Raw genomic sequence first — 15,735 nt, forward strand, 5'->3', positions numbered from 1 at the left:
TTCTGCTGTCTGCTTTCCTGATCACAGATGGGGAGGGAAGAGTAATAATAGCAATAGGAGCAATAATAGCTACCCCTTGGTACTATGTGCCAGGCCTTGTGCCTAGCATTTAATCCTCATAGCAACCCCATAATGGAGGCACTATTATTATTCCCCTTTTACATATGAGGAAACTGAGGCTCACAAGGGTTAGGGATGCACCTGAAGTCACAATACTAATAAGTGAGGGACTAGGGATTTGTGTCCTTAACCACTATTCTATGATGCCCAGCAAAGCTACTCAAGCAACTGCACTCCACTAGGCCTTTTCCAGAAAGGGGTCCCTGAAAGGGGGAAACATGCATACCCAAGAGCAGGCTGTAATTCACCAAAGTGAGTGTTTTCTTCTTGCCACTTGACCCCCAGGAAGAGAAGAGACTCCACACCTCCACTGAGAGAAGACAGGTTAAAGAGATGCCATTCTGCAATTGTGGGGCAACTAGAGGAACATGTATGTACAAAGTGGCAATATGCCCCCCCCCGGCTCTCTTGGGAATGTTCAAGTGGGGAACTCTAAGAACACAGGACCTTTGGCAAAGGCCAGGTATAAGTGAATACCTGAGGGCAGATTTACTAGTGTGAGCAAGGTGGAGAGGGGAAATATGGGGGTAGGGGCAAGGTCCAGGGCACATACAAACCCTCAAAATTACAAGCCTTCTTTGCAAACCAGAGGTGATAGCAGCTCAAAATGGTGCACCCTTTCTTTTAAAACTAAAATATGTCTCTACTAGGAGGCTGGGCATGGGCAGGGCGCCAGGCAAGGCCCCCACAGCATGGGCCACTAGCTCCCCCATTGCCAGCAGCAGGTCCCATAGAAGCTGGTGGAGCCCGGCAGGGTGGGGGCTTGGTGGGCCACTGGGGCAGACAGTCTCCAATCATGCTGAGCACAGCACATGGCTTCATTCAAGAACCCAGAGCGAAATGTACAGCTGGGTCTAGAGTTGATTCAGCCCTTAACTCATTCAGGATCACTGGCAGAGCCACCCGGGCTACAGGGAAGGGGGTGCAGCAACCTGGGAGAGGGGGTTAGGCCATCCTAGGGAAGGGGGTAGGTGGGGGCAGGCCCCCGCTGATAAGCTTGATACATACAAAGGAAATCATAATTCTTTTCAAAACCCCTCTAAAAGCCAAACAAGCGTTGAGAGTTTAGGGAGGGACGAGTGAGTGTGTGTTGGGTGGGGAGTAGCAGGGGGGTGGGGGGAAGCTTGTTTTCTACCCACTGCCAAATTCTCATTTACTGTCAGCTCCAATCCATTTGGAACTCACTGACTCAATTGCCTTTTCACGGGGAAAGGAGCCCGCACAATGCAGGGGACTTTTCAGCTCCACATTAGCACACAGGGCACTGGGCAGTGTCCGGGAATAAACACACACGTTCCTCCCAGAGGCCACTGACCCCACTCCCGCCCCCACGCAGCCCAGCCAGCCCTGCTAGGGCCACAACTGCTCTCCCCTATTTTAATACTCTGTTGCTTTTTTATTTAATGTAGTTTGGCCAGTGGAGAAGTGCGTGTGTGTGTGTGTGTGTGTGTGTGTGTACATGGGCACACTTACATGTGTGTTGGGAGGGGTAGGGCTCTAACCCACAAGTAGAAGGGCCCGTGACAGTTATTTCTGGAGCTGTTCCAACTCTTCTTTTTCCTCAAAGAAAGGATGGGGAGAGATGGCAAGAAGATATCCAAATTAGGTTCCCAGGAAAAAGGGACTGGTTGTGGGGGCTCATTTATACTAATTCTGGAAAGTGTTGATATGGGGAGATCAGCGTTTGGTCAGGGAGTGTCCCTAAGAACTGGCAGGCAGCCACAAAATTCTTCAATACTCATTATGAAAATAATATCAACAATAATAATATAAATTATTGTAACAGGGGTCCCCATCTTTTGAGGGTTTGCTATGTGCCCAGAACGATACTAAGTGCTTCCACTCATTAGCTAATGACCACGAGGAGGTAGATAATGCTTACTGTTAGCCCATTTCCGGAGGGTCAGAGAGTTAAGACCCCTGCCCAAGGTCACAAAGACACTGAGTGGGAGAAGGATTTAAAGCTGTCCTGCCTGACTCTATTCCCGCCACATGGCCCTGCCCTGGGAGAGAGGAGACCCGCAGCGGAATCCAAGAGGAGGAGGCCCCAGCACCCCAGAGGCCTGGGCTCTAGGCCGGGAGCCCTCACCGACATGTCGGGTGCATCCCTGCTGCCCATGCCCCCACCTCCACACTATCCCCTGGGGGCTCCTCCCTTTAGCTCAGGCTCTGAGGGAAGCACCCCTCTTGCTCCCCTGCTGTGCAACAGAACTTTGTGTGATGATGGAATTCCTCCCCATCTGTGTTGCCCAGTACAGCAGCCGCTAGTGGTGATGATAATGTGGCTAGTTCACTGAAGAACTAATGTTTCATTTGATTTCATTTGAACTTCCTCACAGGCTAGTGGCTACTGTCCTGGGCCTCACCGAGCAGAGTCCCTGCAGCTGCCTACCTGCTCCTTTCCCTTCCAGCCCGAGAGCTATTTTGGAAATGAACTAAAAGCATCAGAAGAGAGAAGCATGGCCCCCACCTCAGCCACCAAGCACCTCCTCGTGCAGCCATGGCCTTTCGGAAATCACGGGTCCACTTCTAGCTTACCTCCCTCCCTCCCTCTTTATCTTCCTTCCCTCCCTCCATTCCTTTTCCCTTCTTTTCTTTCTTTTTTTTCTCTTTCCTTCCTTCCTATCTTTCTTTTCTTCCTTCTTCACTCCCTCCCTTCCTTCCTTCCTTTCTTAGGAAAAAAGCATCAGTTTAATTAGATAAATCCTCTGAGCACGTGGCCTGGAGTTCGTCATGGAAATTAACCTGCTCCCAGATCTCAGATAGTGAAACAAGAACCCGGGTGTTTGGGCTAAGTGCAGTGAAATGGGAGAGGCCGGTGGGGTTTCATCCACCTGTCTTCCGTCTTCCGTAAGTACCCCTCACCCCTCCAGTGCCCCCCGCTTCCCAGCCCCCATGCCCTTGCCTCCTTAGGTCACTGCCTCCAGGCCCCCTCTGCTTCTTCTTCTGGCCCTTCCTGCCCACCTCCACCCTGGCCTGGGGGGTGCCCCCTGGAGCAGGATGACCTAAGGGCAGGGGGAAACCTCGGCCCCACCCACGGCAGGCCCGGCTCCCCCAGCCCAGCCCTGTCCCTGAGCACCTAGCCTCCGCAGTTCCTCCGGGCCCTCCAAGGTCCCACCTCAGGCTTGGCCCAAGGTTGGCCTGTCAATCCTCTCATCCCACAGGCCCTACTGTGTGCTGCTCACCGGGCTAAACGAATTCCGTGAAATAATGCCCAAAGTCAAACCTCAGCAAATGCTCGCTGAGATTGCTGTCCTCTCACTTAATTCTTACAAGGCAGGAATTCCAACCCCATTTTACATACGTGGAAACCAAGGATTAGAGGAATTAATTTGCCTAGCTGAGAGAAACCCAGCTCACGCTAGGCTCAGCCTGACTCCACAAGCATGCTCTGCACCGTCTGCCCGCTGCACCGTCTCCGGCGTAACACAGCCCGCACACGCAGGCCTCTGGGGACTTCCAGCACACAGCTTTAACAGCATCACTTCCCAGGGTCCACCCCACCCCAAACCCCTTGGTTCCTCTCCCCTACAGCTCCCATGACGACTCCCCACAATCTTGAGCTCCAGGAATATCCAATCTGGCCACAACAGGGAAGAGAGACCAATGGCCCCTGCACATGGTGGAGTCTGACTCCAAATGTGGGCACAGTCTTGCTTCTCATCCCCTTCTGACTCATCACCAGAAATACCAGGAGGACCCCGTCACAGCCCAAAAAAGCGAAACACAAAATCCAGAATTTCCACCCAAGACTTAGGCACCGCACACCTGCTGGAGGCTCTCCCACTCTCACATACGTGCGACTGCTGGGGGGCAGCACATGTGTCTTGCTGAGCACATTCACCCCACGTGGGTCTGGAATACACACAGGTGCCAGGCCTGTTCTAAACACCTCACCCATCTAGGCTCATCGAATCCTCACCTGCCCCATCAGGTAGGTGCTGTTATCCCCATTTTACAGGTAAGAAAACCGAGGCACAGGCTGGGTAAGTAAGTGATGTAAGGACACGACTGACCCCCAGCTAATCGGCTCCAGAATACATAAGTACAATATATATACAGCTCCTCAATGAATCCCTGGCTCAGAACAGCTAAGCACGCCCCACATCCTGACTGGGATCCCACACACTGCCTGAAAGGTGACCCACCCCTGCAAACTCAGCCCCAAGCTCCCAATGCTGAGAACCAAACCAGAGCCTGATACAAAAATGCAACCCCAGCACCACACACCACACCCAGGCTCCCGGTTTTCTGGAATGGAATCCACAGGGGTCCCTTTTGACACTGATGCCATAGTGTATAAAACTGGCTCATCTGACACTGGGGGCACCCTGTGCTTGACAATGTGAGCATGATAAAGTCTTCATTATGCTTAATTATTTCAAAGGACTTTCACAGGTTACAAGCCCAGCCAACCGTCAGGGCAACCCTGTGAGGGCAGGAAGATCAGAGGCGGTATAAGAAGGAAAACTGGGGCCCAGAAAGGTCACACGACCTGCCCAAGGCCAAACAATGATTTCCTGTGGAGCTAGAACTGCAGTGGGGTCTCCTGATGCCAACATCCCGACTTCAGTGGAGCTCTGAACCACCCATGTCACACCGTCCCCTTATCCCAGACCAAGGATGCTGGGGGCCAGGTCCACGGTCCCCCCAAGGATCATATTTCCCTGAAATTCCCAAAGGAGCCTCGGGGACTAGTGGGCCCGGAAATGGCCCTCACAGAGCAAGCTGCACAGCTGAGCTCCCCAGGGGCGAAGGGGGCGGGCAGAGCTGGAGATGCTGGCACAGCCCCTGTGGGTGCTCTGCCAGCAATTAGTGCTGGGGAAAGGTGCCAGCCTGGCAGAGCTAATTCCCCCCTCCTCATTTACACACACACACACACACACACACACACACACACACACACACGCACATGCTTACCCACCCTGAGACCAGCAGCAGAGAGGCAGCGCGGCTCCTTTCGGTAAATCTCGTCAGCGAGGCACACACAGGGCATGCAATTTGGTCATTACTGCTTTTAAACAGAGAAGCAGCATCCACCCTCCATTAACCGGTCCTGCTCTCCCTCTGGGCTTCACACCAGCTCAGCCAGCAGCCTTCATCTCTAACTCCCACGCACCCCCTTTTGCATGCTCCCCAGAAGTTGCTTTCCAAAAGCAACATAGTTTAAAAACACACACACAAAACTTGACTACAGTAAGTCAAACCTGAATTGTGCGTCCCTGCCCACCTCCCCAGGGAAAACAAACCATGGTTCAGACATGACTTTGACCTAGCCCCTTCCTCAAGCACCCTAGGAATTCCGGAGAATGCCAGCCCGATGGGGTGCTGCCTTTGGCCTGGAGAGGGGAAGCTACCTGAGCAGGTGTGCTTCTTCAGAGGGGAATCTGAGTGCTGGCCCCAATCCACCTGCAGGCCCCTTGTCACGGTTTGACATGGCTCTGCTGTCCCAGCACTGAGGCAGCAGGGGTGGGAGTGGCTGTGAGAACCGACTGCACCTCCTCACTGTCCCCTCCCTCCACAGTCCTGGAGAACCGGAGAGAAGTCCACCTGAGCAGGAGACCCCAGAGAGTCCTTAGCTGGGTTTATAATCTGTGAAACCCCTCAAAGTATAAGCAGTACTGATGCTTTGGAGGCTTTTTTATTAAGTGGATTCTTAAAGAGGGCACATGAACTCAAAGTGGGGAGAAACAGAGACCCCCATGGGCTCAGCAGCGCCTCATCCCCAGGTGGCTGGGCTCCGATTGCCCCTCCTGCAAGTGGCCCCGAGCAGCTGCCTCCCCAGCCTCCTCCTTGACTTCCTTGCCTGGAAGCTGGTCACTGGGAGCATGGACCCTGGGAGCTGTGCCATGCCTCTGGGCCAGTGCCCACATACCCTCCTGCTAGGCTGCCCACAGACCCAGCAGAGGACAGGCGCAGTGGCGGGGCCCACCAGCAATGGGGAGAGAGGACGCCAGCGGCTGCTGTCTTGGGAAACCTCGCAGATCCTCTAAGCCACCTAGTGTTCGGAGCTGAGCTCTGGCCGCTGCTGTGTCCCTCCGGCTTCCTGGAGCTGACAATGCAGGGGAGCTGGAGTGATCAGCCGGAGTGATGGGGTCAAGCCCCCATCCCCACCCCAACTCCCCGCTGGGGCCTTCTTCAGGAACCCAGTGCCTGGCGTCAGGAGCTAAGCTGGCTGCAGAGATGGTGCCCAGGAGAGAGCAAAGGCCCTGTGGCCCCTGCCCTCCACCCCAACACAAGGCAGGTGACCCAGGGCAGATGTTCCTGTCACCCCTCTGCTCCTTGCTGCAGCAAGTCACTCTCTCCTGGAGATACCCAGAGTCGTCTCAGACACCCGTCTGGTCTGGGCTGTTCTGGGATCCCCCCCGCAGCCTCCAGACCTCCCTGCAGAGCCTCCCAGACTCTGGGGCTGCCACTCCCCCGGGGCCACTGGGCCCCCTCCTCCCACCCACTCCTCTGCTCTCTTTTCTCTGTGTCCTTAAGACTCCTCTCACCTTGAGAAGTGTTAGGATTACCCAGCATTTACACTCAATGCTCTTCTTTATTCCTTAAGACTTATTAAGAATGATAATGAGTTCCGAAGGAGCCACACGTCTCTCTCTCCCCATCTCTCTCTCTCTCTCTCTCTCTCTCTCCATTCTTCTCTCTCTCTCTCTCTCTCTCCCCGCCCCCTCCTTTGCTCTCTTTCTCTACACGTCTTTTCCACCAAAGACACACAGGACAAATCCAGAGCAAAAGGGAAAAAAAATTCCAACAACATGAAACAAGGGCACTTGAAGATTTATATTCAATAAATCCCTCTCTCTTCTTCCCTCTGCCTAGTTGTTCTCTATTATTCAGGGTTTTTTTTTAAAAAAAAAAAACTCCCCCTTCCCTTCCACTGTCGAGGCCACCCCTTACTCTGCTGGACTTTGAACAAGGGGAATGACAGAAGGGCCCTGCTGGCCTGCACAGCCTTGTTAACGTGCAGCTCTTAAATGGTTGATTAATTTTTGCAGAATTTACGACAGGCTGTAGCTTCCCCCTCGACATGGTGGCCTCAAAACCACAGCAACTTAACTTGGTGAACTTGAAGGGGGTGGAAAAAGGGGGTGCCTCCCACCCCAGTGGCATCCTGGGGCTCGAACCATGGGCAGCCTGGCGATGGACAGAAGACACATAGATGCCAAAGGCCAGGCAGGAGACAGACCAGCTCGAGGAACAGCGTGGCACTCACACGGGCCATCACCAGGCAGCCAGAAGCCACAGCTAACTTTTGGCTATTTGGGACTTTTTAGTTCCCAAATAAGGAAGCCATCAGCAAGTGCACAGAGAAGAAAGGAACCTTTGGAGCTGGCAAGGATGCCCAAGTTCATGCCCACCAAACCACACCAGGCATCCCGGCAGAGGGACCGGCCTTATCGGTCTGCCGGGCTGCCCTTCAGAGAAGGGGAAGAAGAGATCCTAATGAAATTACAGTTTTTTAAAATGTCTATAAATTAAATCTCTCTCTCTCTCTCTCTCTCTGAATCTCCCCCTGAGCTCCCTCCTCTACAAGGCTTGTTTGCCTCTCCTCAGATCCCTCAGCTCATGTCTGTTTTTCTGATATAGACATCAAGAGGTTACGGGCTCAATTACAGCTCCGCTGGAGTCTCAGCATCAGACTTGCCTGGCTGTCTCTTCTCTTCAGAAACCAGATACCAAATAAATCTCTCTTCTGCTTTATAATTTCATTTTTAATGCCAAAAGCCTAACAATTCATTCAGTTGACTCACAGCCTTTTTTTAACTTACTTCAAATAGGGGGGGAAATATCCTTTACAATTGTGTCCGAGTATAACTATAATATAAACGCACCTCTCTTCATTGCATTCCCCTTTCTTAAGGACATACACAAAACCTTGGCTATCCATGAAACTTCAAGAAGAGGGGGACAGTATACATGTGTTTAATTAATGCATGTCTTGGGGGGAGTGCAAAGGAGCATCTGGAGAATATCGGTTCGACATGTAGTATATTTTTTAAGTTAAGGGGTGACATCATAATGCTTCTTATTAGCAAAAGGCCCACTTGAAAAGGGTGGAACATAAATAGTGATTTTTAGAAAGGAAAACATTGCTTCTATCATCCCTGATACTGTCACTAGATACATAAAGGGAGATATGCTCTCTACATAATTTTGTATTATCAAAAGCCCCCTTCTCTTCCAAAAAAGTTTTAAAAATCCAAGTCATCACCAATCGTCATAGCTGATTCTTGAGAAGCAGAAACCAGCTTTGTGTTTTAGGTCTAAGGGGAGAAAATAAAAATAAAACCTCCGCTATAATTCTGTAAATATTAACCAGACATGATCCCAAAAGGTACTTTTCCAGGAAAAAGCACTTGAGACAAAGACCGGAGAAAGCTAAAGCTCAAGGTGAATCAAAAAGAAAAACTTTGTCTTTCCAATTAACTAGACTGGGAAAAAGAAGGGGGGCACACACATTACTACCAAGTCATTAATTCTTTCCTGTAAACAGTTTAATTAAATTCTGCTAAATACAGGAGAAATACTCATTTTGGAGTGCTTCCCCCACCCCCATCTCAAAAGCAAATTCCTTCAGGTTACTCCCCCCCATGCCAATACTACCCCTTATGCACAATCTTCAAATGGATTTCCAACCCAGGCGTGGACTGCCCTGCTCACGGCTACAAGAATGACAGCCTCATATGTCTGAAAGCTGACACTTCAGCTTTTAAAAGAAATGGGGGAAAATAAGCTGTTGACTTCTTGGTTAAAGTATTTTCTTGTTCTACCTCATGTTCTTATGTCACTGGGCTAAAAAAAAGAGAGAGAGAGAGAAGAGAGAAGAGAGAGATATGACTTTCCTTGAATGATCTGTTTAACCTAAGCCAGAGGAAAAAAAAAAGAAAGTCATTAATTACTTATGTGAGCTATTGCTTCAGAAAGACAATAAACCTGCCCGGTCGCCATGGATATGACATATTTGCTCTGAAAACAACACAATAATTAGCAAAGGGGAAAGATACAAGGGGAATATGCAAACTCCTGAGTTTAAAGCCACAGTGCTCTTTTCTATCCTCAGCCTGTTCTGTTTGCAATTCAAATCAAATTTTTAAAATATAGCAAAAGGGGAAATAATAAGAATGATTCCTCTCACCTCTGAGCTGAGAAGCAACTGCCACTCCACCCCCTTCCAAAATAAAATAATATAAAAGAGAACCAGGATGACAGAAAGGGGGAAAAAAAGTCAAGTATTGCCTCTGTTTTATTTCCTATAGCAGGGGTGGAGTCTGAGATTTGTTTTTTCTTCTTCTTTTTTAAGGTGTGCTCTTATTTAGCTTTGGACTTTCTGTCCAGATATAAATTTATTTATGAAGGCCAAATGGCTTGTGTGTGGCTCACCCCTCCTCAAAGTAAATGTTAATGTGAAGGGTTGGCAGTGGGGGTGGGGGGTTCCAGTTGAAAAAGCAAAACAGTACACTCAGAAAGCATCAGCCCCAGACAGGGACAACTACTTCCCCCCACCTCCAAGAAAATGGAACCTGGGCCTTACTTTAATATTAAAAATGCATTAAATGGTTTTACCTACAACTTAGTCCCAGAAGATCATTAGGAAATGCAATCGCTTTGTATCCTATCTGTCAGCCTGATAAATATCTGAGTTCAGAGTAGATTTGCAATTTTTCAGAGTGTCACAAACCAAGATAATATTTTTTTTCCGGCTTTACCTTCTTAATTCACTGCATCCACCCCCTCAAACTCACAAGTCTACAGAAAAATACCCAAGGAGAGGAGGAGAAAAGGGGAAAAAAGTTACGTGCTCTTGCACACCCAACAGAAGTTACTGATATTCCTCTAAAAAGTAAGAAAACTGGAACTGCAAAATATTTGGGTGCATTTTTTAAAAATTAAAACAGTCCATTAAGTTTGAGTAAAAACTTTCCCCTCTTCCCAGAGGCTAATTTTCTAAAAACAGATGGTCAGGATCTAAAAGAGAAGCAAATATACCTCAACCCCCACAGGCAGAGAAATCTAACTTTGAACTTCTTTTAAATTTAAAAAAGGGGGGGAGCAAGATAAACTATTAGTAAGTATGAAAAATTAGCTGAGCTACAAGTTTTGTTTTTCTTATTTAAAAAATTCTTTAAACACAAGGGGAACAGATATAAAGGAGAGGTTCACATTTGACTGACTTCCTATTTTTTTTAACAATAGTTTTTTTTTTTTTTTAGATTGGACTCTTTGATCTTGAAAGAATTTTGCTCTTATATGATGGGGAAGAAGGGGGTGGTGGTGAAATGATCTGTTTTAAATGATGATGCAATTTAGGGATCAAAGCCTTTGCTTCCTTCTAGCCATAATAAGCTGTACTTGCCACAAAGCGTGAGTCTCCGGGCTCTTCTCCTTCGTAAGAAGGAAATATAATGCACTGAGACTCAGAGAAAAGACGCCAAGTCTCTGCAAGGTGCAAAGTCTAAAACACAAAACCAAAAAGAGAGAGAGAGAGAGAGAGAGAGAGAGAGAGAGAGAGAGAGAAGCACTGCCCCTTTAAACGTTTTAGTGCATATGGAGTTTGATTTCTGAAAGAGATCAGTTTAACATCTCCATAGAAACCAGCAACAGATTATCATCAACAGAATAAATAACTAGTCTAATAAATTAAACAGAAGGCATAAGATCGCTGGAAACCTGATTACTGAAGTTCAACAATATTCCCCATAAACTCTCGTTAAGCGCCTCTAAGGTGGCTAACACGATGGGGATGGGGGAGGTCAATCTCTTCAGTTCGCCGGATTCCGGGGAAGGAGAAGGTGGTCGCTGCAGGGAAGGGAAAAGTTCACACTCCGCCCTGAAAAGGGTCTGAGAGCTCGAGTGAGGGGCAAACCAGAAAACCGAAGTTTGGGAAGTGGGAAAGCGGCTGGGCGTCAGGGCAAGCAGCGCGAGTCGCCAGAGATGGCGCGGGATACGACGCCGCCCGGGACGCACCTCCTGGCCGCCACCAGGGCGCAAACCCGGAGCTTTGCGCTCGGGCGCCGAACGGCCCAGCGCCCCCTCTGGGCACGTGGAGCGCAGCCCGGGCGCAGCCCCCGGGGACCAACTACCCCCCTCACCACGCCCGGCGCAGCTGCTCCTGCTCAGCCCGGACAGCTCCCTTTAGAACCGCGACGTGTGCGTGTGCGTGTGTGTGTGTGTGCGCGCGCGCACCGTGGGGTGGGCTGGGGGGGGGGTCCCGCACCAGTGTACCCGGCGACCTGTTTTCCAGTGCCCTCGTGCGCTCCCATTGCACGCTTCTACCAGCTTAGAGGCGTCCTAAATTTATCAACTTTGTTCGGCGACTACCCTGGCCTTTTCCCCTCGCCGCCCCCATCTCCTTGAGTGTACCGGGTCTTGGCGGGACAACCACACACTCTGAGGATCGTGCCCCCGTACTCCGCAGGGGCAGCGACGCATAAACCCAGTCGCCCCTTGATCCAGCCGGGTTTGGGGGAGCTTCAGGCTCGTTGGAGGGGTGTTTTCGCTGCTTCCCTGGTGGACAAATCACACACACCCACAACCGCGCCCGCACCCTTTCCAGGGTGACTGGAAGGAGGTCCTACCGCACCCAGGGCCCGCTTCCCAAGCTGAGACTGGGTCAGCAGTAACTTGTGTGTAGGGAGAAGCAGCCCCCTGTCTCCCTCGGCACTCCTCTCCTCCCCCAATTCCGGACCCGGGTCGGGGATGACTTGTTAGAAGAATCTGCGCCCACCCCTAGAGAAAAATCTATTATTATTATCTTAATCTACGCCCCCAAAGTGTCCCTCCCGCCGTGATTGACGGCGCATACACCTGTTCCCCTCGTCGAGGAGCTTCCAACGCTGGGGACAGACATTCTCCCAAATGCTCCGCAGCGGCCCAGCACCCGCTCATCTCCTGCGCCGGGCCAGCCCCCGCCCGCCACCCCAGCGCGCCCCTGCTCGCACCTTGCCACCCCAGCGGCAGCCCCCTGCCTTCCCGGGCCCAGCTCCCCGGCCCGCCCGCTCCTGGCCGCGCTGGCTTCGGAAAGAGAGAAAGAACAGAAAGCAAAACTTCCTGGCGGCCGACGGCCATCAGCTGCACATTCTGCAAATGCCACCGAGTAAAAATAAACCGGCCGCCGCTCCGCCTGGCCGGCTCACCCCGGGCGCACGACCCGGCCCCCTGCCCCGGGAGCTCCCCGACCGTCGGTCAGGCCGGATCCCCCATTCCCGCGCGTCCCCTGGAGCCCCGCTCCCCGACACTCCTCTACCAGCTACCACGCGCTCCTCTGCCCTGAAGCGCGACCCCAAGTGACCGAGTAGCCCGCGCCTCCCCCTTTCGGTGTCCCCCGACGCCCCCACAAGCCACCCTTCTCTCTGTCCTCCTCCAGGTGCCTATTTCGGCCGTTCGCTCCTGGATTCTGCGCTCCCCTTCCCCAGCTGCTGAACGCCGAGGTCAGCCTCATCCCACTCCCGGGGCACAGACCCCGCCAGACCCTCTCCCACCGCGGCCGAGACCCTTGGGAGCGCACCGCTCCGCCCGCCCGCCCGCCCGCCCGCCAGCCCAGCGTCCCACATCCCCGGGAGCAACTTCTCGCCCAGCGCAAACAACAGCGGCAACTCCCCCGAACTTTTCCTGGGACACGAGCGGGCTCCTGCCGACAGCCGCACGGCCCTGAGCCGATGCCCCAGCTCCCGGTGTCCAGAACTGCCAGCACTGCACCAGCAGAGGCTGGGGTGGGGGTCGAGGGCTGTGAGGAGCGCCACTTGCCGCGTCGGAGCAGCGCGCTTGAGACAAACTTCCCAGGCACAAATGAAAAAGGGGGTACCGCTCCCCCCAGCCAAGCAACCTCTTGCCTTCGTTTTCCCACCCAGAGGCACCCCTTGGCACCCAGCGCCCAAGTGAACACTGCCTACCTCTGCCGGTAGAACCTACACTCTGGTAAAAGGGCGCAAGAGTCGGCTGGAGGGGTTCCCCACCCACCCCTTCCCTTGGGCAAAGTCTTGCAAAGTCACCCCAGGCGCCCCTCACCCCGGCCTCCTTCTCTGCTCTGTAAAGCGCACGAACCCCTGTAGCTGGGGGTGGGGGGTACGTAGGAGAAGGAGTGATCACCCGGTATTGGCGAGCACCTGCCCCCCCCCACCTCCGCCAGGAGCCCGCAGCGCGGGGGGCGCCCCCACCCTATTTGCGAAGTCCTGCACTCGCGCCTGGCACCTCCCCCTCTTCTCCTCTACCCCGCCGCCCCCTCAGCTGGAGTAAGTGACCCCCATGAGCAGCGGCCCTCCCTTCCCCCGGAGCCGCGCGCTGGGCATTTCGGTGGCCGCGGCGGGCGACGCGCCGCCCCGCGCCCGGGTGCCAGCCCTCCGTGCCCCCTGCCTCCCGCACTGCCGGAGTTGGGTGGCAGCCGCTGCGCGCAGGCTGGCTGGCTGGCTGGCTGGCTCGCTCGCTTGCTCGCTCGCTCGCCCGCTCCCCGCTGCAAGCAGCAGCCCCGGGGGTGGGAGACTGCACCGGGACAGGGGGCGAGGCGGGGAAGCACCCCGGGAGGCCAGCGGAGCTGACGGGCGTGAGGGGGCCGCGGCTGAGGGAGCGCCGAGTCTCTTACCTGCACTTGGGGCGGCTTTGGGTGACTTTCCAAGTCCGGGGGAAAAATGTGTGTGTGTTTGGGATGGAGCGCCGCGGGCGCGCATGCGCTGCCCAAAGTTGCCGGATCCCGGATTTTTCGCTCCCAGTCTCCGCTCTCGCCCGCTGTGATTATGGAATTCTCCGCGGCCGAGCGGGCGAGTGGGTGGCATGCAAAACGCGGGCCGGATCGCGGAGCCGGGCTCCGCTCCACCCTCACACCCCCAGACCTTCCCCTCCCGGCTTCTTCCCACCCACCTCCCCGGCCGAACTCGGCTTGCGCGCGGCTAGACGCGGCCTGCGGAGGAGCATCTGAGCGCGCGGCGCCCTTTTGCAGCTGGAGCAGCTTTCTACATTCCTCAGCTGAGCGGGGCTGAGGCTGGGGGACAAGAGAGAAGGGGCAGGAGTGGGTTACATTTCACCTGTTCTGAACCCCGAGAGCCTATATGCTTCCCACTTTTCCACTGAAGAACTGAACTAGCTCTTTTCTGCAAGTTAGAATTGTCGAATCCCAAGGAACGTGGTGTTCTCAGTTTGATATCTGCTTTGCACTTATTCTTTGCAAGGGAGATTTTCATTCAACCCATTGTGCAAGAAATAAATCCTTAAGTGAGCAAGATAGGCTATGAAGAATGAACCTGGGGGAGGGGGTGGGGGTGCAGATAATGAACATTAAAATAAATGAATAAAATTATTTCAGAGAAAGGGTCCATGAAGAAAATAAAACAAGGCAATGGAATAGTATCTTGGGAGAGTTAATTCCCCCCCTCCAGGGGTGATAGAGGAGGGCCTCCTTGAGCAGACCTTCAAATTCCACCCAAGAAATGGCCCTTTTCTCCTTTTCCCATGTGACCCACTTCCCAGGTGGTATGAGGTGGCCTCAGGGGGCTGAGCCTCGAAGTCAGCAGCAGCCTTCCAACTAGTGGCTCTGGACCTGCCTTTCTCTGCTAGGCCACCCCCATACCAGGACTGAGCTAGTCACTGTACCTGTTTTCCCTTCTGAACAAGGACAGGATGGAAGAGCAACGTCAGACCTGCAAGAAATGGGGAAACACTCAGATGGTGAGATAAGTGAGAAATTGGCCACAATAGTAAACTAAATAGCTAAACAATTCATGGAATAAATGGATAAAAATTCGAAGTATGACCTACAATTTTGAGAAGTGTTCAACCGAATGCATTAAGCTAGGAGGAAATGCCACAGACTGGTAAACATTTTTGCAGGCTGATAGACTTTGGGGCCTTATCTGCAAGGTTTCAGCAAAGCATCTCAGGACTGGAAGTGACCACAAGCCCCCTATGGTAATTGCCCAAGACAGATATCTGCTGGGATGCATTCCATGCCCTGTCTTAAGCTGGAAATTAATTGATAAACAGATAAAGACTGGGAACTCTATGGTCCTCTGACCCCAAGGTGGCCAAGATTTGCCCTGTTCCCTGACAAAGCCTCTAGATTTTGGGGGAGAAGGTGCAACCATCCCATGCCCCTTAGATGCTCAACTGGTTGGGAAGGAACCAACTCAAAACGAGTTTATCTCCTTACTACCTGGAATGGGTCTGGGAATCAGTTCAAGATCTGTCTGCACAGGAAGGCCAGATTTGGGGGTGAGACACATCTTCCAGGTTCACTTAGTTTTCTCACCTCTGTGTCCCCATAATTAGCAGGAAGCCTCACACATCAGTAATTTATTGTCCCCATGTATCACTGACACATTTCTCTCCATAACCACCCCTACCCTCAAAGGCATCCTTGGCTCCCAGTAGTTATCTACTGGCCTGCCACCCATAAGACCCTTGTGCCTGGTGACTAAGCAGAATGCACAGCCCCAAAGATCTCAAGCCCAGTCCTGCTATTACTGAAGAAGGAGAAACTGAGGCACAGTGAGCGATAGTGACAGAAGTGGCGAGATAGGTCTTCTAACTTTTGACTGGGGGCTCATTCCACTCTGAGTGGAATAAAGAACTGGTAAACAGCGTGGGCTTTGGGGTAAGACCCCCACCACTCCTCAGCTGGGTAAC

The 15,735-nt window shown here is 52.6% G+C and overlaps 1 protein-coding gene across 3 annotated transcripts in view; it reads right to left on the reverse strand.

The window, feature by feature from the left end:
- Positions 1–14,517, reverse strand: part of CASZ1 (castor zinc finger 1) — a 144,678-nt gene extending 130,161 nt beyond the window's left edge. Inside the window, exon 1 of one of the 3 annotated variants that reach the window (XM_057499711.1) lies at positions 13,700–14,517. The gene's annotated coding sequence lies outside the window, so the exon portion shown is untranslated. The remainder of the gene's footprint in view (positions 1–13,699) is intronic. The other 2 variants (XM_057499709.1, XM_057499707.1) reach the window with 2 other exon arrangements.
- Between the last annotated feature and the right edge of the window lie 1,218 nt (positions 14,518–15,735).

This window comes from Manis pentadactyla, chromosome 4 (genome assembly GCF_030020395.1).
Source record: "Manis pentadactyla isolate mManPen7 chromosome 4, mManPen7.hap1, whole genome shotgun sequence".
Lineage (NCBI taxonomy): Eukaryota > Metazoa > Chordata > Mammalia > Pholidota > Manidae > Manis > Manis pentadactyla.